The 22,518-nt window shown below is 38.8% G+C and overlaps 1 protein-coding gene across 1 annotated transcript in view; it reads left to right on the plus strand.

Moving 5' to 3' along the window:
• Positions 1–22,518, plus strand: part of epha8 (eph receptor A8) — a 158,256-nt gene that overhangs the window by 89,243 nt on the left and 46,495 nt on the right. The gene's annotated exons all lie outside the window — the stretch shown is intronic.

Raw genomic sequence — 22,518 nt, forward strand, 5'->3', positions numbered from 1 at the left:
GGCACCAAAAAGGGTTCTTCTATTATTACAACCTTTTTCTATCAGTCCTTTTCTATTATTAGAACACATTCTCCATCAGTCTTCAATGCAAAGAACGCTTTAATGACGCAAAGGGGTTCTTCTAGTGTTCATGATTCTATTTAGAACCTTTTTCTTTACTACAGAACCCCTGAAGAACCATTATTTTTAAGTGTGTAGGCTAAAAGTCTTGAGGTAAATCAAAGAATGTCAATGTGAACTACATTACACCATAAGCCAAAATGACGAAAATAACATCTAGTTATTTTACAGGAATTCAATCACTAACATATCAAATATGGACGCTGAAAACACATCAAAAGCATCAAACCAAGAGAAATTAAAATCATTTAATGGCTGATTTGTTAACTGATAGCAAGAGGATACTGGGCCACTGTTAGCCCACTGATGCCAAAGCTGGCGGCCCACTGGTATTTTGCTCAGTGTTTTCCGGGCAGCCTGCCGGTGTTTACGCAGAGTGTTAGACCAAATTACACTTATTATCACTCATTTTCCACTCAGTCCTATTTACTTATGTTTCCTCCCTTTTTTTCTTTAGTTATACTTTGTAAACTAGTTTATTAAATAATTCTAACCCTTGTGTGATGTTCAGGTCTGTGGGACCCTTTTTCAATGTTTACCAAAAGAAAAAATGATGTGATTTATTATTATTTCAACCTCAGATTCTTGTCCTTTGCTCATTTTCTGTGAAGAACATATAAAATAATCCATCTTCAGTGTCTTCACTCTGTTCACCCCCCACACATTTATATTACACGTGGTGTTGGGTGAACCTGCGGGGAGTAAAAGTGTGGAGGTGCTGTGTCCTTCACTCTGTTCTCCTCCTACATGGCCTGCTGTTAGTGTGTGTGTGTGTGTGTGTGTCTGTGTGTGTGTTTGTGTGAGGGTGGACAACATGGACAGGCTGCTGACTGGCTACAGCTGCTAAAGGGGAACCCTATGCTGGACATTTGTGATTTGGACAAAAGCAACAATATTTTCTATAAAATCATTTTATATTAGGCCTTGTCATGATTTTCTCTCTCGCTGGTGTTTGTAAAATTTGTTTTAGTTTACTTTCTAAAATTAAAGGCTATGTGCCTTTAAAATCTGTTTGAGGAGATTAAAAACTATTTGTTTGCAGGAGAATAATCTGGTTGGTCCAAGGGTGCCGACCTTATCACGCCAGCGGTACCTATGCTCGCTCTCTGGGTTTTGGAAAACATTAAGCCAATTCACACTAGAAAGTAAAACCAATAAGTTGTAATCCTACTGGTTTCTTTTGGTCCTTTTTCAGTAGGAATGTTCGAGGTTTTTATTAGTTTCTGATCAAATAAAGTCTCAGCTTTCATACTTGTCTCAACATTGTGAAGTAGAAACAATTAATACAGACTAGAAGCTCTCAAACATAACAGAATAACACATTCGCTGCTTTTGAGAGAAGACGTCACCAATGTGTGATTTGCGTGTGCATGTACGTGTGAGTGACTGAAAAAGTGTTAATGTTGCCTTATGTTCTCATTTATTTGATTATTGTTTCATTTTTTCAACTGTTAGGGCTCTTTTTTAACATTTAAATGATCATATCTCTCTAATAGGGGAGCAAGGATAAAATCCTCTTTATTGAAATATTAAAAACTCATGGTTCTGGGTCAAAATGAGTCAAAATGAGTCAACAGGATAAAGCTGGTCATTACTGAAGCCGGTTATTTCCTATATGTCTATTTACTGTCCTGTTGCTTTATTGCTGATAGACTGACCTCGTTTGGCCACCTTTGCATGTCTTAGGCATTTTAATGTTATGGTAATAAGATACAATTAATTAAGCCCATCGGGTAATTAAACATTAAGCAGCTAAAAGCAGACGTTCGTAGATAAGTTATGGAACAGTAGCTCTAGCAAAATGTCCACGTCGCCTGCTTTCCTTCCATGCAATCCAGGCTCTTCTCGGTTTGACTTGTTTTGACAGCTCACTGGTAAAGCACTTCCCCAATTCTGAATTATGCAGCATTGCTGAGAATGTCTCTGTGCCTATAAGGTTTGGAAGCTCTCCATTAGCATTTTGTGTAAAGATCATTTCATGCTTTCATTGCCACCCACAACTGTTTTACTTAGAAGACGTATTATTGTAATAGACTAGAAGTATGGCAGGACCATTTTTAAGACTTTAAAGCTGTATGTATGTTTTTTCATGCTACACTCCGCCTCACTCTAGGCTGGATTAAAGTGGTCCTTTAGGCATTAATCCAATCTACCCAATTTTCCTCTTAGCCTAACTGATCACTCTCAAAAAGTGGACAAAAGTGCATTGCATAGCTGAAAACAGTAGCCAATTTGAAGGCAGAATTTTATCAAAACACTCAGAGCTTTCTAGGAATTTAGAGGCCTAATAATTTCCCTGAATTAAAATAAATGTCTATAATGTCTAAAATAAATGCCTATAAAACTCTTGAAGTGTTATTTGGTTGTTTTTTGGTTAGATGAAGGGTTAAACTCTTGAGAGGCCAAAAGAAAAATGAACCAGTCATTTTCCACCCTGTATCTAGATAGACACACTGTAAATAAATAAATCCGTAAATAAAATGTACTGTAAAGTTAACAGAAAATTCTGTCATTCCTTTAACAGAAAATTCACATTACATATTCTCTGAATCTACAGGACAATTTCTTCATTTCAAATATGGAACATTTCACAATTTTACTGTTTTATTAGTAAAAAAGTGTTTCTTTCAGGTTACTAGTGAAAAATATGTACCATATATCTGTATCATCCTCTAGAACCCAACCATTATACTGGTTGGCTCATAATATCCCCCTTTATGAACAAGCTACAGATTTAGCAGTATCAGTAAAAATGCTGTTATAATGTAGCAATGATTTCTGACTTTTTCTGGGCTGTGGAATTACTAGAATTTAAACACACGAATTCCTGTAAATCAAGCAAAATGTTACGAGATTGTGTAGTGCATGTTAAGGTAGCACCTGCTAAATTTCACTGTTTCTTTTATTGTGGCAAGACAAGCTTATTGATACATTTAAACACAAAACACATCATGATGAACAAAACAAAAACATGTTAAATGTATCCAACCTTTGCTTCAGCATGAGGATAAAAATCTCAAAGAATTCTGGGTAACTCTGCCCTCAGTGGTACAATAAAAGCTGATTACATGCAATAAAATCACCATCATTACAAATGAAAGATAGAAGATTTTCACTTTTCAGGATTTGCCCTGTATATCTGCCATAAAGCTTTCTACTCCTTTAACAAGAAATGTTCAGTATTTATCAGTGAAGCTAACAAGCTACTGTTTGTTGACATTAGCTAATGAAAATTAGCTTGTTTTCATAACCTTGAACTCTTTTCATGTCTACTTTATGGACAAAACATTGTCTGGGAAACACTGACACTGACTGAGATGCCATAAAGAGTCACAGGAAAAAAAAAACAGCTAACTCCATGCTAAAGCATTTGACAAAGCAACAGCTATATGTACACTACCATGTTAACGGATGGTCTGTTAGCCCCTTAATAATATTTTAAGCACTTTAAAAATAAGAGGCAGACAATGAACAAATGGCAATGTTTAGTATAGTAGTTAAAGGGCTTTTCAGGGCACATTAGGTCATATCTAGCATAGCAAAGGGTAACATGTGTAAACCGCAGCTGGAGATAAGTGCCACTATAGTGAGCAGCCTCTCTTTCTCTGGCTCTCTCTGGATTAGCGTCACAGCTTGGCAGCTCCTCTTTTATGTAAAGAGTTCCTGCAGCAGCAGCGCTGTTTCCCACTCCATTTCTCCTACCTTTACTCAGTTAAAGGTACTCAAACCCAAAGCTTGCGGTTATATTCATTTATTCAAAAACAGAAAAAAGGCTTTAAATCATAGTTTTTTCTACACTATTGGCTAGTGGACATTTAAAGTTGTACTATATACGTTTTGGGAATTTGGAGCCCTCTCTGGTGGAAATGTACAATTGCACCTAGCTACTTTTTCACCACTGTGATAAATTCAAAAGTTGTTAATATCTTTGTTTCTACAAGACAATATATATATATATATATATATATATATATATATATACGGTGAGTAGATTGTAGCCCAATAGAATCCAAAGGGCTGTGCTGGAAAAGGAAAGAACTGTGCCAAATATACACAAGACAAGACAAGGTTTGGTTGGAACAGTCATGACAGCAGCCAAACTCACTAGCGCCATCTTGGAAAACTCAGAATTTATACAGTGTTTGTATCATAACTTGAAGTCCAGGAAATAGTGCAGAGTAAGAATTTCATTGTAGAGGGCAACTGCCTGTTTGTCTGTGCATATAGCAACAAACTACTGAATCTTGAATTTTATGATTATTCTCCAACTACCACTTAAGTAATAAAGCCAGAGGCCACTGGAGTCTATAATTGAATGTAAAATTTTGAACACCCATGGTCAAATTACATGTTTTATTTACAAATAAGGAATGAATAAGTAAATAATTAAAGTTTAGCTTAAAGCTGGATGACCTCAAGGCCGGGGTTAGTTCCAGAGAGACAGGGACTGCAACTCTCTCTGCTTCGTTGAGACATGGCTGAACCCAGCAGAGCTGGACCACACCATCCAACCAGCCAAGTTCTTCTCAGTCAAGTCGGGGAAATCAGGGGGAGGTGGAGCAAGTCAGATGGTGAACAACAGCTGGTGCGACAGAATGCGGTGTTCCTCTTACATGCTCCTGCACACCCAACCTGGATCTCCTGACCATCAAATGTCACCTTTTCTTCCTTCCTCAGGAATTTACTTTGGTCATAGTCATTGTTGTTTATTTTTCACCTCAGGCTGACATGAACACTGCCATATGTGAAATACATGAGGGTCTCACCTAACACCAGACTTATCACCAGGACGCTGCGCTCATTGTGGTGAGCTTTAACAGCGCCAACCTCAAGCATATAATGCTAATTTCAACACATCACCTGCCTCACCAGAGGTGAAAGGACATTGGCTGTAGGGCATAGTCTCATCCACCATTTGGGAAATTGGGCCATGCTGCCATCTTCCTTATGCCTAAATACAAACTAAGGCTGAAACAGGAAGCTCCAGTTCAGAGGGAGGTTGTGAGCTGGACAGACCAATTGGTGACTGCTTTGCAGGAGGCTCTTGACGATGCAGACTGGTGCTGACCTGCTCAGGCACAGCTCTGATGATGTTCAACATGTTTACGAAAGCTATTGTGGGATTTGTTGGGAAGCTGGTGGATAATACAGTCCACAAAACCACCATCAGAATCTTTCCCAACCCGAACCTGTTCTGTGGGTGGATAAAACACTGAAATCTTGCACCACTGCCTACAACACGGAGCTTGCCACCAGGAACATAGATGAGTACAGGGGTGCACCCTACCAGGCGCTATGGGAGTCACAGTAGGAGGGACTAAGAATAATGGACTGTAAATCCCCACCCACCAATCATAAACCACCAACGTGAACATGTCTTTTACTCTTGCTTTAAGGCTGCAGCCATTGGCACTAATGGTGCTAATGATGCTAGTGGCACTAACAGTGCTAAGAGCACCAACAGCTCATGGCAGTATCCATGTGGAGCTCATGAGAATAGGGAATGCTTGCATTACTGCACAGGGCATGATATGAGGAAGGCTTTCAGGAGAGTGAACACCAGGAAGACTGGGTGGCGTCTCCGGTCGGGTCCTCAGAACCTACACTGACCAGCTAGTACCAGTGTTCATGAACATTTTCAACCAATCCCTGGCACAGTCTGCAGTTCCCATGTGCTTCAAATAGTCCATTATCATTCCTGTCCCAAAGAAACCCCAGACATCCTGCTTCAATGACTATTGACCAGTAGCCCTGACCTCAGTTGTGAAGAAGTGCTTTGAAAGGCTAGTCAAAGAATTAATCACGTCTTCACTGCCTGACACTCTAGATCCATTACAGTGTGCATACTGGCCTAACCGCTCAACAGATGATGCCATCACACACCACACAGCTCTGATCCATCTGGACACAAGGAGGTGAAATTATATTAAAATACTGCGCTGACCATCAAGATGGACGACATGGGACTAAAACCACCCCTGTGTCAGTGACTCTGCCACTTCCTGACAGACAGATCACAAGCAGTACAGGTGGGCTAACATCACCCTCAGCACAGCAGCCCCTTTCTGTACTCATGCATCCTGAGCACATTGCTGTGCTCTTTGTACACTTATGACAGTGTCGCCACCTCCAAATCTACCACCATTGTCAAGTTTACTGAGGACGCTGTTGTGGTGGGCCTCATCTCTGAGAATGCCAGGAAGGCCTAAACTGTTAGAAATACAGGTTCTGTGTAGGTACATTTTTCAGTCATCAAGGTACAAACAATGTCGATATTCCCTCAAAGGTACAACAGTGGTTTTAAGGTCTGATTGTGAACCTTAAATAAGTTTTTCCAGGTGAAAAGTTTGTATTTGTACCTTTTCATAATCTAATGATTTAAAACAGAACAGTAAAATAAAAGCCTGGAGACGAGACGGGGTGTGTGGAGTCAGCTTAGAGAATATCATTTCAGTGGATTATGGTTCAGAAATGTTCCCTGACTAAAGGTACTGAGATGTACTCTTGAGGGTACCACTCCAGTGAGAAGAGGGGCACTGTCCCAGTGAAAGTTTCGTACCCTTTTTTCTGAGAATACCTGAGTATAAAGCACATGGAGAACTGGGTCTTGTTTATCTGGAGAACTCCTACTGAACATCAGCAAGACAAAGGAGTTGATAGTAGGCAAGAAGAAACAGAGGGGCTACCTCCCCCTCAGGATCAACAGTGTCCCAGTGGAGTGAGCGGACAGCCTCCGGTACCTTTGTGTCCACATCATCATGCAGGACCTGCCACATCAACACTCTGGTGAAGAAGGCCCATCAGCATCTTTCTCACCATGGCTGCTTGAGAGACTTTTAACTGCCCTCCACTGTGGTAAAGAACCTTTACACCTGCATCATCGAGAGCATCCTGATGGGAAGCATCATCACCTGGTTTGGGAACAGCACCAAGCAGGATAGCCTGAGTGCATCATCTGAATGGAGCTCTCTGACTTGCAGTCCATCTACAGTAAGCAGTGCTGGACCAAATACAGGAAGAAAGTGAAAGAGCTCAACTATCTCAACAAAGGACTCCTCTCTTTATTGCGGTCAGGGATCCACTTCTGCTCCCTAAAGGCCGACACAGAAAGAAAGAGGAGGAGTTTCTTCCCGCAGGCCATTCGGGTCTTGAACCAGGACATCAACTAGGACTATTTATATATACACACACACACACACACACCTGGAGTACTGCACAATACTCATACACCCTACATACGCGATAGATACTGTTATAGTTATAAATATCTATAATATTGACTAACCCCTTTCGTTTCTACTGTCTTATGTTTGTTTGCACATATATGCACATAACTGCACTTTACATTGCGTATATCCTTGTATTTTATTTATATCCCTTTATTTTTTATTTTATGTTCTTCTTTCCTTTTTTATATTTTTGTCCTATTTTTTTAGCAATAAAACTTGATTTGATTTGAAGTACTAAGCAAAAATAAGAACAAAAAATGAAAGAAAAGCTGAAAAAACGTATATAAATTTAAGGAAGCATACACTATATATTACATAATCAGTTGCTATCACGAGATCCACGCTAATGTGATCCTTTTGCTTCTAATAAGGTTAGTAATTCAGTAATTGGTATGAGTCCACTAGGGCTCGAGTCTTCCTCTTCTGCTCCGAGCCACAATGTGGGTCAGGAGTGAATTGTTAAAGGTTAAGTGTCAGAGTCGGTGGAGCAAGGCTGTCCCGCTTGAACTGGGTCGCTGTGCTAATTTGTCCAGCCACCATGCCGGCTCCCAGTCACGCACATCTCAGAGTCGAGACAGAGCCTGCCATGGCTGACACACACACATACACACACACACTCATGCGCACTGGAGCTTCACGTAGACCGAGGGTCTGCCAGCCCCTCCAACTAGCCTCAAGCGCTGTGGCCCACAGTGGGGAGACTTGCGTGTTAGCACTATAGAAAACGTCCAAAAGCTTTTTCCCTTTTCTTCGAGCAAGGTTCTGACCGACAGGCTCCCACGCACTTTTTTAAGTGCCGATCAAAACACAGCGATGGCTTCCCGTGCCAGGCCTGTCGACTCTGCTTTGGGTCGGCCCGCTCCTGCCGTGGCTCCGGGCCTTCTCAGGCCAAGGGGGGGCATGGAAGGGAAATATCCATTTCAAAGGGGACGAGACAGTACATGTTCATCGGAGTGGCAGGGAGCCTTGTCAAATCCACTCCGTTTGGCGACTTGATTTAACCCACTTACATTCAACACACAGCCTTCTCCCGCATGCTAGAGAGCAGCTGTGGGCTAACTTATTCATGAAGGGTAGTAAACAGGGACTCGTCCAATAAGATCAAGCTTGGCAAGCCGTGATGGTGATAGTACAGCTTCATTAACCAATATAAATAATAGAAATGGGGAAAAACAATTGGCATAAAAGTCAGAGACCACCTTTTATTTATGTCAAAATGTTGAAATGGCTTTTAAGTACCAGGAATTCATTTAGTGGCATAAAAAAATAAAAACATATAGTCTAGTTTTCAGTGTTCATAGGCCTATTTCTCATTTGGTACTCTGATACAGTGATACTCTGGCCTCTAACAGTAGTCATTGGTTATCATTGATTAATCTAAATATTTCTATCCAATGAGAAGCATCATTTCTCTTTGTTTTATATTCACTGATGTATAACATAATTTTTTTTTCATGTTTCTCTCGTTATTATTGTTTTCCTATCCAGTGTCAACCAAAGGAGGATGGGTTCCCCCTTTTAGGTCTTAGTTCAATGTAAAACATTTCACTGTAAAATTACCTGTAATTTACTGAACCATATTAACAGTAAATAACAGTAAAATAGCAGCTGTATATTGTGACCTGAACTACAAGATGACCATCATGTACCTGTATTCTGCTGTAAACTTATGGTCATACGCTGTAACTAAAATACAGTCTTGTGTTTTTACACAACTCTTGTGTTTTTACATAACTATAAAAGTAATGCTACTCAGTAGCCAGTAGTTTACTGTAAACTTGTGTATCAATAAAAAAAATGTCATTTAAATTCGAATAAAGTAAAATATAAATTAGATCAATTAACAAAACTAAAACATAAACTAAATAATTGCAGCAGTGTTCCAGTATAAAAATAAAAATCTAAAAGCTTCAAAATCATCAGAATAAACTGTAAAAAAAATGTACAATTTACAGTAATTTACTGGCAGTACAGTTGCCAGTAAAGTACTGTATATTTACGGTAAATAATTGTACAGCACATGTACAGTAAAATACTGTAAAATGTTTACTGGAATAATGCATTGCTTTGTCTAATATGTTACTGTAAACCAATACACCACTCTAAACGTCTGATCTTTTACAGTATGATCCTGTAAAATAACAAACCAGTAAATTACTGTAGAATAAATACTGCAAATGTACAGTATTTTTTTATATGTACATGTACCTTAAAGGGTTTGCCCTTTAGAGGATTTTCCTGCCACTGTTGCCCTTTTCTTGTTCATCTTCATAGTTTTCCACACCTCCAAAGTTCAGTCTTGTATGTTGGTCGCATTTTCTGCTTTTCACAATCCAAATAATCCTAAACACATTCTGTGATGTTAAAGTCTGGACTTTGGGGTGGCCAGCCTGTCTGATGGGGCCAGTTTTAGTCATCCACCAGGTCTTACACAGTTGTTAGGTGTCCCATTTTCTTTATATATTGCAGTGCTGAACTTTGCTCTAACAGTTCTTTCTAGCCCAAGCTACATCCTGCTCTGTCAGCCGTCAGCCCTTAACTCACATTCGCAATGTCTCAGCTACCAGCTCTTTCTGTTCTACCCAAGACACACAGCTACCAGGCTAGCTAGCAGGCTTGCTTTCACAATATGAGTCCTTATAGAATAAAACCAGAGGATAATTGGTGGAGATAATAACTCAGAACAAACATGCACAACATTTGTTCAACACACTATAACATGTAAAAAAAAAATTAACTCCAATTCTGGAAACTTTTGTTGTGTTAATTTGTTTCTTCCTTTAATGTTCCTCTTCTATATTCAAGTACATTATCTTATATCTAATGTACTCCAAAGTATTTTATATTTTTAGAATATTATTATCATAATTATTAATCTGAGCACTCGTGCCTGAATAGACATTCTCACTTCTTTGAAATTAAAATATATTTACATTTCTTGTTGCTTGCACTTTCATGTCCCTTTTTTATTTTTAAGAGTTTCTGAACTGTTGCATTGACATGACAGGGACTATGTATTCAAAAGCCTAATTAAAATGTTGTTCTATTCTTGTTCAGATCCAATTTGTCAGCGACTGTACAGTTAGAACAAGAATAAACTGTGTTCAGACCAAGCTGGTCCTTTGCTTCTCCAGATTGCCTGATTTAGTTACACACTCATCTTTAATGTGGCTTCTAAGTGAGTGTTGAGTACTTAAAAAGAAATTTCATAATGCTGCTCATCAGGGTAATTTTCAGGTATGTCAGATATGTTTAGTCATCTGCTTATTCAAACAATCCAGCTGTAGTGCTTTCCTATGACTTATTAACCTTCACATTGGTTTGTTGTTTTGACTGTGAATAGAAGAGAGGGGCACAACATAAAGCATTTTAAGTGTGGTTAATTGTAACGTTTAGTTGTCACAGTCTTTAAAAAGGCTGGAACAGTTGATACAATACAAAATAATTGAATACAATTCTATGTTTCAACCAGTTGAGCTTTCCAGTTTAAATACAGAAAATATGTTAATCAAAATAAATATGATCAGCGGAAGTGTGTAGGTGTACAGGTGAAGGTGACAAATTTATTTTTGATCATAAAGTAAAAGCCCAAATCACCACGTTAAAATAAAAATGTATTGTATGTACAAAGGGTGGCGCGGTGGCACCGCACAGCAAGAAGGGCCTGGGTTCGATTCCCAGCTGGGCGACCAGGGTCATTTCTGTGTGGAGTTTGCCTGTTCTCCCTGTGTCTGCGTGGGTTTCCTCCGGGTACTCCGGTTTCCTCCCTCAGTCCAAAAACATGCAGTCAGGCTGATTGGAAATGCTGATTTGCCCCTAGGTGTGAGTGAATGTGTATGTCTGTCTGTCTGCCCTATGATGGACTGGTGACCTGTCCAGGGTGTATCCTGCCTTCCGCCCAATGACAGCTGGGATAGGCTCCAGCACCCCACTGTGACCCAGAAGGATAAGTGGTTTAGATGATGTATGTATGTACACAGCATCTCTGCATAATTAACTTGACTGTTCTGCATTTATGTGGGAGGATATGGACTTTTCCCAGGTAACAGTGTGTTAAAACTAACCCTGTTGTGCGGAGGCTGTACTTTAGTCTGGCTAGCTCTCACACCCTTATGAAAAAGAAGCATACTTAAGTATATTGATAGTGTACTTGAAGTATATAGGGAATCTTAAAAGTAGTTTTTATTAAATGTATTTTATGGTAATGTATCTAAAATATACCTTACTACATTTTCGACAAGTATGTTTTTGAAGTTATTCTAAATTATACTTAAGTGTGCTTCATGGAAATACACTTGTATAAATATTTTCTTAGCATACTGAAGCATACTTAAAAATATATTTAACTGTAATTAAATTAAGCACATTGTTCAGAACTGTATTAAAAAGCAGTGACTTTTAAAGTTTGCTTTAGCCACTTTAGATGCTCAAAATACCCAGCAATCCAACATGAATGTCAGAACACCCAGAAATACACTTTTAAAATATATTTCAAGTGTTGTAGAATAAAGGTAACAATTGCTTAAGTTAACTTTATTGCAACATCAGTTGTTCTAGCTTAGTCAGTGTTTAGTTATTTCTAAAATCTTTAATTGTATGCTTAAATGTTTTTTGATAAAAGTATACTTGAACTTTTTGTAATGTACTTAAGTGTATTTAGGGACACTGAAATACAATTTAAAATTAATTTAAGTGAATTTTAGTTGCAGTATACCTTAGTAAGTAGCGAGTGTGTTAGCACATCCAGCAGTTTATTTATAATATATTCCAACATAGAAATAACAGTAATTTCTACATATTACACACTCAAATGAACAACTAAATGCATTTACTTAAATGTTATCTATTAAGTAAATACACCGATCAGGCATAACATTATGACCACCTCCTTGTTTCTATGCTCATTGTCCATTTTATCAGCTCCACTTACTATATAGGTGCACTTTGTAGTTCTACAGTTACAGACTGTAGTCCATCTGTTTCTCTGCATACTTTGTTAGCCCCCTTTTACCCTGTTCTTCAGTGGTCAGGACCCCCATGGACCAGCAGCACTGCTATGTCTGATCCACTCGTACCAGCGCCACACACTCTAACACACCACCACCATGTCAGTGTTACTGCAGTGCTGAGAATGATCCTCCACTTAAATAGTGCCTGCTCTGTGAGGGTCCATGGGGGTCCTGACCACTGAAGAACAGGGTAAAAGGGGGCTAACAAAGTATGCAGAGAAACAGATGGACTACAGTCTGTAACTGTAGAACTACAAAGTGCACCTATATAGTAAGTGGAGCTGATAAAATGGACAATGAGTGTAGAAACAAGGAGGTGGTCATAATGCTATGCCTGATCAGTGTATATGTAATAGTGTGTTTAAAGTATAATCATTAAACATATGTAGTTTTTATAATAAATACACTTTAGAAAAGTATATTTAAATGCATTTTTATTGTACTGGGAATTGTTGACATACTTCAACGTGGTGCTGTATTACAGCTGGCCAGAAGGCAAATATGTATGAATTTTGTGATGTATACACACAACTCAAAAACCATGTTATGGTCTTCAGGGTGAATGTGGAGAAATATCTGTCTGATTGTTCTCGAAATCCACAGATGAGGTTACTGCATTACAAGAACATGACTAAAGGCATTTTCTACTGGAACCTGTATAACTTCATGAAATGCCAACGATACATTCTGTCTAGTGTTAGTTTGTGCTCTGCTGTCTCCTAGTTTTCAGTAATGTGATCAAGTGTAGCAGTAGTATTATTTGTTGGAACAGATGTAATTCTGTTTCACTAGAAAAAGAGCTGCTTACCTTGGAAATCCTGTCAACTCTTCTTTTTTAGGGAGCAGATAAAACAGTCCAGTCATCAGCGAGACATCAGTGGATCTCTCTTGAGTTGTGTGGAGACATGAGTCTGTTCAAGGCCTCTTAGCACTGCCTGCTGCTCCTCGCTTTCAGCACTCATCATTCACCTGCAAAACGCTCTGTCTCTGACACTTAACCTGATAAGATGTGAACTTATCCTTACCTGCCATTTTCAGAAACATGACTGTTTTTAGGGATGCACTGATATGGGAGGTTTGGCCCGACGCCGACAAACAAATTTGTATTTATATTTTTAGATATAAGCCCATAGTGGTACATAAACTTCATAAAATGTACCTTGATTAGCATTGCAGAGATACAAAAAGCAGAAAAAGTAGATATTTTATCCCATAAACGCTCTTTTTGAAAGCAGTTTTCTGCCAATGCTTAGTCTTATGCAACAGAACATCCCTGGTCAAATGACATGTTTTGTTAAGTGAGTATATGGCATTATATATGCCATTTTCTGTTAATTTTAGTGCATAATTCCTAAAATATTGAGAAAAATTAAGTGCAAAAGGTGCTATAACTTTTGCACACGTCATTTTTATTTATTTTCTTATATATTGTATGTTTATATTTTTTCCCCAGTATGTTAAATTTAGCAATTAAACAGTAAATGTGCATTAAAATGTGTAGACATGTGTTCTCTGTAGAGACTGTGTCCTTTTTTCAATTATAAAATCAGTAAAACATGTCGTTTGAGCAGAGACACCCAAACTTTTGCATATGACTGTATATGATTGATATTATCAAGCATCCATACATGTTTTCATCCTTTGCTGAGCCCATACATTCATATTCATACAGCTTGTTTTGAATTCATCTATTCATCATGGTCAGCGGTCACAACCCAAATGTTAAGAAGAGCCATTTTGTCCTTTCAACAAAATTCAAACCACCTTGGGAGCCACAACATTTGATGTCCATTTTCTATCTTGGCTGTAAATATGTCTCAGTATGCGCTGATGTCCTAGTATAGGCTAAAAAATATAATATAAACAAAAATGCAGACTTACTTTGCTCTGCTTTAAGGTTAAGCTCAGCTGTAGCTGCTTTTCTCGCATCTCCAGCAGGAAACTTTTCTGCAACAGTAAAAGAGTTTCTTGTAAAATGTCTCTCAACGTTCTATTTTCTAGTCGCTTCTCATTCACCAGCTCCTTCGAATTTTCCCGTTCCACCTTAAATGGCACCTGGAACAGGAAAATTTGAACAAGAAGCTGGCAAATGAGAATCTGACTTCAGCTTTTTGACTTTTAAGTGTTTCACAGTTTCTCATTGCAGATTAACGTGTCAGAAAACCAGCTGGAGTGACTATAAATGCAAATGAGTCAATTCGTCTCCAAATTATCGATGTTCTTTTTAAATCTCTCTCTTTGTCTTTTCGTTAGGCTAGATGAGATTGTTGTCTGAGTTGCTATGTGACCAGCAGTCTGTGCACCAACCTTCAGGGTTAAAGGTTGGTGGATTAGCAGTTTTGGACTACTGTAACTCCAGCGCTTAAAACCATTTATTGCTAAAGCTATGTTAGTACTGTGTGTTAGAACGATCAGCAGAGCTTTATTTTACTGCAAAGGAGGATTAGTTTATTTTTACCTACAAATCTAATTCTGCTGTGGAGCCACAACAGGGGAGTAAAAGAGCAGCGCGTTACCGCCCCTGATCATGGTTGTGATGTTACAGCCATGAATACATGAATACAGCCATTTCTGCTCTTTTCCACAGCTTTAAATAATATCTCATTTTAAGTCATCTTCAGGTCACAGTGATTAAATCTTTGTGTGGATTTATGCATCTAAAAACTGAATCATTGTGACCTGGATATGACTTAAAATCCAATATTGTTCAAAGCTGGGGATGAAAACAGAAATGAAAGAGTGACCTAACCTTTCAGAGACTTGGAGTAAGAAACTGCATTGTATTATCCACACGATTGGAAAGCAAAGAAATTGAGCTCTAAACATACATTCTAACAGGAAAGCCCAGGAAACCTAAACCCTTATCTTTCATTTTCTTTCTGTTTCTTTCTAAGCAAATTAATCTTGCTCTTGTGGGGATGTAATATACATGTACAAAGTAAGTTCTATAAATAACTTTCAAATGTTCACTAAACCTGCCCTGCGATGGACTGGCGACCTGTCCAGGGTGTATCCTGCCTTCCGCCCAATGATAACTGGGATAGGCTCCAGCACCCCACCGCGACCCAGAAGGATAAGCGGTTTAGATGATGTATGTATGTATGTATGTATGTTCACTAAACAGCCAATTTATTTCTCCAAAATTCTCCCGATTGAATTTTTGAATTCTCCCCAGATGTATGGTGGCTTTAACCTTGGGTGACTCTTGCATAAGCATTATGCTCACTAATCATAAGACTGATATGGCTTGTCTCACCCATACATCTTTGAAATAACTGCCCAAACAATGGGCTCTCTTTGCTTGAGGCAAAAAAAAAGCAAACACTAACAACCAAACGAAAGCTAACCTATCTTGCATAACTGACCTATTAAGCTAGCTTCTCTATCTTTCTGTTTGTCCATTCACTCCTTTGTCTGATTGTCCGACTGGTCATGCCAGCATTCTGTCCTTTCATTCATTTGTCCATCCAACCAGCCATGCTAATATTCAGCATGTGCGTGATCTCTGGAGTGAAAGCTAATCTAGGAAGCATAACTTAGCAAGCAAGCTAGTTCCCCTGTATGCCTGTCATCCATCTGTTTGTTCATCAAGTGGTCAGTCTTTCCGTTTGGTCGACATGCCACAGCAGTATCCCCTGGATGCACATCCAGCAGTAAAGTAAATAGAGCTTTGCCATCTTTGAAGCATCACCAAATAAAAGCAGTAAAATGTGAAATGTACAGCCCGTATCACTCATTTCGCCCTGCTTTGCTTTGCTTGCACTATATTGTTCAGTTCGGCATGAGTGGTGAAGCAGGCTGGGAGTGTCAAACTGAGGTATGTCAATCAAATGTGCTCATTAGAATATTAGGACACACCCAGGCAGTTCTCAGGCCTGACTGATGTTTTCAAAGCCACATTTTATTATGTGTCTATCTTGTCCTTCAAACATGGCTGGATGTTTAATATAATACTCAATTTTAGTATCAAACAAACCTTATTAATATTTTACACTGTGTTCCCTGGAACTTTAAACTCTGCAGCCGTTTGAGAGACATATTTAGCTTCCACCTACTGAAATGATTTCAGAGACCTGTTTTATCACAGGCATTTAATGGGTTATGAGTGCACTTCCAACTGCTGTTACTCCCTACCCTGAGATAGACTTAAAAGCATTCAATCATAAATGTGAAGTCCTTCTTTACTGATATACTGATATATAGACTATATATAGACTATACTCTAGTACATATTTGGGCAGCTAATTCAGGACACATTTTAAAATAGTTCTGAAGTAGCTTCATGTTGTAAACCTGATTCTTTAGATTAATGCAGTAATATGATTAAATTATATTAGATATTTAGAAGAACATGTTTTTAAAGCACGAATAGGAGGTTTTATAATGGACCCAGTCATTCATGTAACTTAATTCTGAAAATGCCCTTGAAGTAGAAGTTATTGGATTTTCAGCATCAAAAAAATATCAAAAACATATATTTATTTATATAACATTTGTAACAACCTCTACAAGTAAATATATTATACAAAGTTCTTTATTAGAGGTTCATTGAATTTTGTGCTTCTCACAAACCAAATAATCACATTTGCAAATTTAGACTCACCAGTTTGTAAAATGTTACTCTATGTCTCAGAAATCCAGTTTTTTCCTATCTCTCAAACATGAAAGCTTTAAGTACTTCAAGTGTCTGTTGGTGACAGGTTTGGTGGTCTAGTGGGGCAGTCATGGGCTAGAGGTTAGGGAACCAGCCCTGTGATTGGAAGGTCGCTGGTTCGATCCCCTAAGCTGACAGTATGTGACTGAAGTGCCCTTGAACAAGGCACTTAATCCCCCAACTGCTCCCCGACCACTGTGGATAGGGCTGTCCACCGCTCCGGGCAAGTGCGCTCACTGCCCCTAGTGTGTGTTTACTAGTGTGTATGTGGTGTTTCACTGCATGGGATACAACTCCCCGTTGTGGGACTAAGAAGAGTAACTTAATCTATAGTCTTGATTGTTATCTTCTAATACTTTTTTGAACTAGAGTTTTGGAAGCTTTCTTTTGACTTTCTTCTTCTGTATGCAAGTGGATTATCTTATATTATCTTATATCTTTTTATCTTACATCTTATATTTCATCCCCCTTCTTTTTTAGCTATTATAGATGCACATGAGAAAGAAACTTGAAGGCAGCTGAGGTGAGTTTGGGTAGTGAACTTGTGAGAACATTATTGTCTCTCTGAAGGGGAACATATTGTCAGTGACCCTTTTGGCAGCAGCTTTTTTTGGAAGGAATGTAACTTAGTTTTAAAAACAAAAAAAAGCCCATGTTGAAATTCATCATGGTTGTGACATCACAACCATGCGTATATTTACATATGATCGTTCTAACATCCAAAATAGATGGCTGAAGTTTAGTTTTTCCCCACGTTCCTGAGGATGTTTCCTTTCAGCATAGAATGCTTATTAAATGTGGTGCATCTAATTTCACTTAAAAAGGAGTCAGACAATCACAACAAAAAGGTCTTAAAGGCACGGTAACAAAGACTTATTTAATTCTAAGGCATAAACAGAGGTTGGGAAGTAATTATCCATACATACATACATAAGCACACAAACATTTTCATTGGACGTCAAGGGGGAAAATAAGGTAGAACCTGGGCTATTTAAATAGATGAAGTATGCTTTGGGTTATTAATTCCTTACTGACATCCACTCAGACAATGAGCTTTTTGGCACATGGTAGCATGGAACACTTCTGCATGATGCAGGCTTGAGTGTCAGCACACTTAGTGTTTGTTCCAAATGATTTGAAACCATTCCAAACACTTTTTTCCAGCAGGCTTATGCACCTATAGTACATCAACAGCAGCAAATTGGACAGAAATCGGCTAACATCTAACGACAAACCTCATCAAACTTTTCGTTCAATTCCCGTGCCTCTTTTCCTGCCAGAACATGATGTTTGATGAGCAGTCGTGTTGTTTCGGGTTTGCAGGCAGGCAGCGCGAGGGCAGGAGGAATCTTCTGCTCCAGCGGCGCTCCCTGAAGGGCACAACTGGGAGGTTGGTGCCCATTCGCGCTAATTATCTCTCGCTACTGCCGTTCCTGAGGGGCATCCTTTCATCACGAAAGTCGCTCGACCTTGGTGTGAATAGGAATAGGGTTTATTTTGTGTTATTATGATAATGTATTTTAAAAGAAGTCATATTTTGCTCTGTTTGTATAGATGAAGACTACATCAGCGTCAGGTCTGGACTGTCAGGGTTATACATTGATTGATATTGAATAGAGAAATGAGATTGGCCAGTGTGTATATAGTTGTATGCAAAATATGGGCAATGTTTTTGTTGATTTGCCAAGTGAAAAGAAATCAACACATCCTCTACAGAGAACACATACTGCATATTATAATGCAGAATTACTGTTTATCTGCTGAATTTACTATTCAAAAACAAAGAAAACATAAAATGTGGCCTCTGCAAAAGTTATGGCTCATTTTATAGTTTATGTTTCATATATTCTTTGTCAATATGTAAAGTAAATAAATAGGAATTTGCACTAAAATATGCAGAAAAATGTCATTTAAATTTGTACTCTGTAGAGGATGTTTTCATTTCATCAGACCTTTGCATCTGGCTCATAGTGTACCTGCGCAGAATTATACATGGTTTTTCAAAGAAGTACATTATGTGGCTAAAAGATTATGCACACCTGACCATCATACCTATGTGAACCTGTTGGACTTCTCATTCCAAATCCATCGCCATTAATATGGAGTTAGTCCTCCTCCCTCCTTTTTGCACCTATAACTGCCTCCACTCTTCTGGAAGACTTTCCACAAGATTTTGGAGCATGCCCAGTCAGTCAAAAGAGCAATTGTGTGGTCATGCACTAATGTTGGATGAGAATGGCTTGGCTCATAATCAATGGTTGAGGTCAGCATTCTGTGCAGGTCTCAGGGGTTCCTTCCCACCAAACTCGTCAAACCAAGTCTTTGTGGAGCTTGCTTTGTGAGCAGGGGCTCAGTCATGCTAGAACAAGAAAGTGGCCTTCCGCAAACTGCTGCCAACTTCGATACATATAATTGTCTACAATGTCTTTGTGTGCTGTAGTATTAACATCACCCCCTCACTGGAACAAGCGTGCCCAAACCCTGAAAAACAGCCCCAGCTCATTATCCCTCCTCCACCAAACTTTACTGTTGGCACTATGCTTTCTGGTAGATATTGTTCTCCTGACATCCACCAGCCCAGATTCATCCATCACACTGCAACACGTTTTCACTGCTCCAGAGTCCAGTGGTATTGAGCTTTACACCCCTCCAGTCGACGCTTGGCACTGCACATTGCGATCTTAGGCTTGTGTGCAGCTGCTCAGCCATGGAAACCCTTTTCATGAAGCTTTTGACTCTGTTCTTGTGCTGATGTTGCTTCCAGAGGCAGTTTGGAACCCTGTAGTGAGTGAGGGCAGGTGACTCGATTACACTACATGCTTCAGCGCTTTTAGGCCCTGCTTTGTGAGTTTGTATGGTCTACTGTTTTGTGGCTAAGCTGTGGATGATCTCAGATGCTTCCATTTCACAATAATAACACTTACAGTTGACAGGGGCAGAGCTAGCAGGACAGAAATTGCTCAAACTGACCTGTGGCAAAGGTGGCATCCTATGACAGTTCAAATTTTAAAGTCACCGAGCTCTACAGTACAAAACATTCGGTCCCACTTTAGATTGTGTCTCTAATAACTGTGTAGTTACACATGAATAACATATGCAACAACACTGTAATTACTGATGATTTAGTCAATGTTACAGATTGATTACAGAAGTACAGCCTATGTAATTACACATGTGTACCAATTTCAGTTTGAAAGTTACATGTTAAGATAAGGGGACTCTGCTCTACTGTTTCGTTATAGAAAGGTTTAAAGCTGAAACTGGTTACAGTGTCACAGCATTAGCACCATAAATGCTAGCTAAATGTTAGGAAAGCTTGCAGATACAGTGTAAGTAATGTCTTAGTGTACGTTATTGCATACTTCCTTTTACTGCTGAAAAAAAAACTTCTGAAAAAAACTGATGTTCCAGTCTGATTACAAATATAATTACATTTGTGTTATTACCCTTGTGTAATTACATGAAAGAGAATACGCTGTTACAACTATTAAGATACAGTTGTGTAATTACATGAGGCAAAACTAAAGTTGATACACATGTGTAATTACAAGCTGCACTTCTGTAATCCATTTGTAACAGTGGCTAAATCATAGTAGTTACATTGTTGTTGCATATGTTGTTCACATGTAATTACACGGTTATTAGAGACTCCCAGTGTTTGTTCATGGAGATTGCATTGCTTTGTACTCTACGTTTTTCAACTGTAGCAGTGGGTGTGGCTAAAACACATGAACACAATGAATAGGAGGTGTGTCCATGTGCTTTTGGCCATGAAGTGTATATGCCATAATGGTTGAGGCCTACAACAGTGACTGTCAGCTATTAGAAGAAGAAATTAAGCGAAACTGGAAAAAGACCACCCTCTTTGATTCGAGCGAGTTGATACCCAAACCCTAATAGCCAAAATAAAGTGATGGCGATTCTGATAAGAGCAAATATTGCTTTTTGAGAAAGAAAAGTATTGGGATTTGATGGGGGTCTAATTAGCCTTCGTTGTGTCTTAGCCTGGCTTGCACTGTGTGTAGCATGAGGCTTTTTCAGGCAACCATATTACATCAGGATTAAATGGGGGAGCTGAAGGCTCCGCTCAACAATATTAAAGCCCCCTCATGCTATTTTGCCATTGTGACGGCGCACTGGTTTAATCTGTAGGCTCACAGTACAGGCGGGGGTAGCGGTATGTGTGTGTGTGGAGGGGGTGCTGATGGGCGGGAGGGCTTTTTTCTGATAAAGGAATGAATTGTATCTCTAGCAGACGGGGCTGCGTCATGTCACTCAAATCCTCCCCTCCCCATCGACGCTGCTGCCGGCACCCGCTCTCCAGGTATGCCGAGGTCCGGCCTGCACAATAAGGGCTAGACAGACAAAAAAAAAACCTCCTTGGTCATTCAGAGTGATTCAGATTGGGGTCTATTTTATTACGATTTCATAATTTATTGCAGAACAGTCGATTAAATTGCCTTTTCAAAACCCATGAGCTTTTCCATACAGAGCACTCATGCTGTCAAATCTCTGTGTAACGATTCATGTGTTCACATTTTCAAGTAGTGATTCTTCCATTAATACTGCTGAGATTCATCTCTTCATGTTTTGGTGTGGAGATTGGAGCATTGATACTTTTGTGCACTGATTCATGCGTTCATTCATCTGGCATTATGCTGTGAATTGTGCATTCATACTTGTGTAGTGATTCATGTATTCATACTTCTGTGTAGTGATTCATGCATTCATACTTCTGTGTAGTGATAAACACAGTTCTCTGTGATGATCAGTGCATCCATACTTTATAGATGTTCATGCATTGTGTACTAGTGAATGTATTCATAGTTCTGTACATTCATGTATTCACATTTTTGTGTAGTGATTCATGCATTCATAGATCTGTGTAGTGTGTCATGTATTCATACTTTTGTAGACATTTGTATATTTATGTTTGTGTACTGATACATTCATATTTCTGTATACAGATTAATGTATTCATATCTATGTGGATTTAAAGTTCAGTGTAATGATTCCTGTATTCATACCTGTGTAGTGTTTCATGTACTTTTATAGCTATTCTTGCATTTATATTTGTGCACTGATTCATGTATTCATACGTCTGTGTTGTGTTTCATGTAGTCATACTTCTGAATATTCATGCATTTACACTTTTGTTTAGTGGTTCATGCATTCATAGATCTGTATAGTGATTCATCCATTCATATTTTGTAGGTATCCGTGTATTCATAGTTCTGTATAGTGAGTCATGTTTTCATATATTCCTGTTTGTGATTCAAACATTCATATCAAGCCATGCATTTGTACTTCTATATAGTGATTCATGTATTCATACTTATGTGGGTTCATACATTTATAGTACAGTGTAATGATTTCAGTGTTCATACCTGTGTGGTGATTCATGTATTCATACTTCTATAGATTTATATGTTCGTTCTTCTGTATAGTGATTCATGTATTCATACTTATGTGGATTTATGTGTTCATTCTTCTGTATATTGATTCA

Source organism: Colossoma macropomum, unplaced genomic scaffold, assembly GCF_904425465.1.
Source record: "Colossoma macropomum unplaced genomic scaffold, Colossoma_macropomum, whole genome shotgun sequence".
Classification (NCBI taxonomy): domain Eukaryota; kingdom Metazoa; phylum Chordata; class Actinopteri; order Characiformes; family Serrasalmidae; genus Colossoma; species Colossoma macropomum.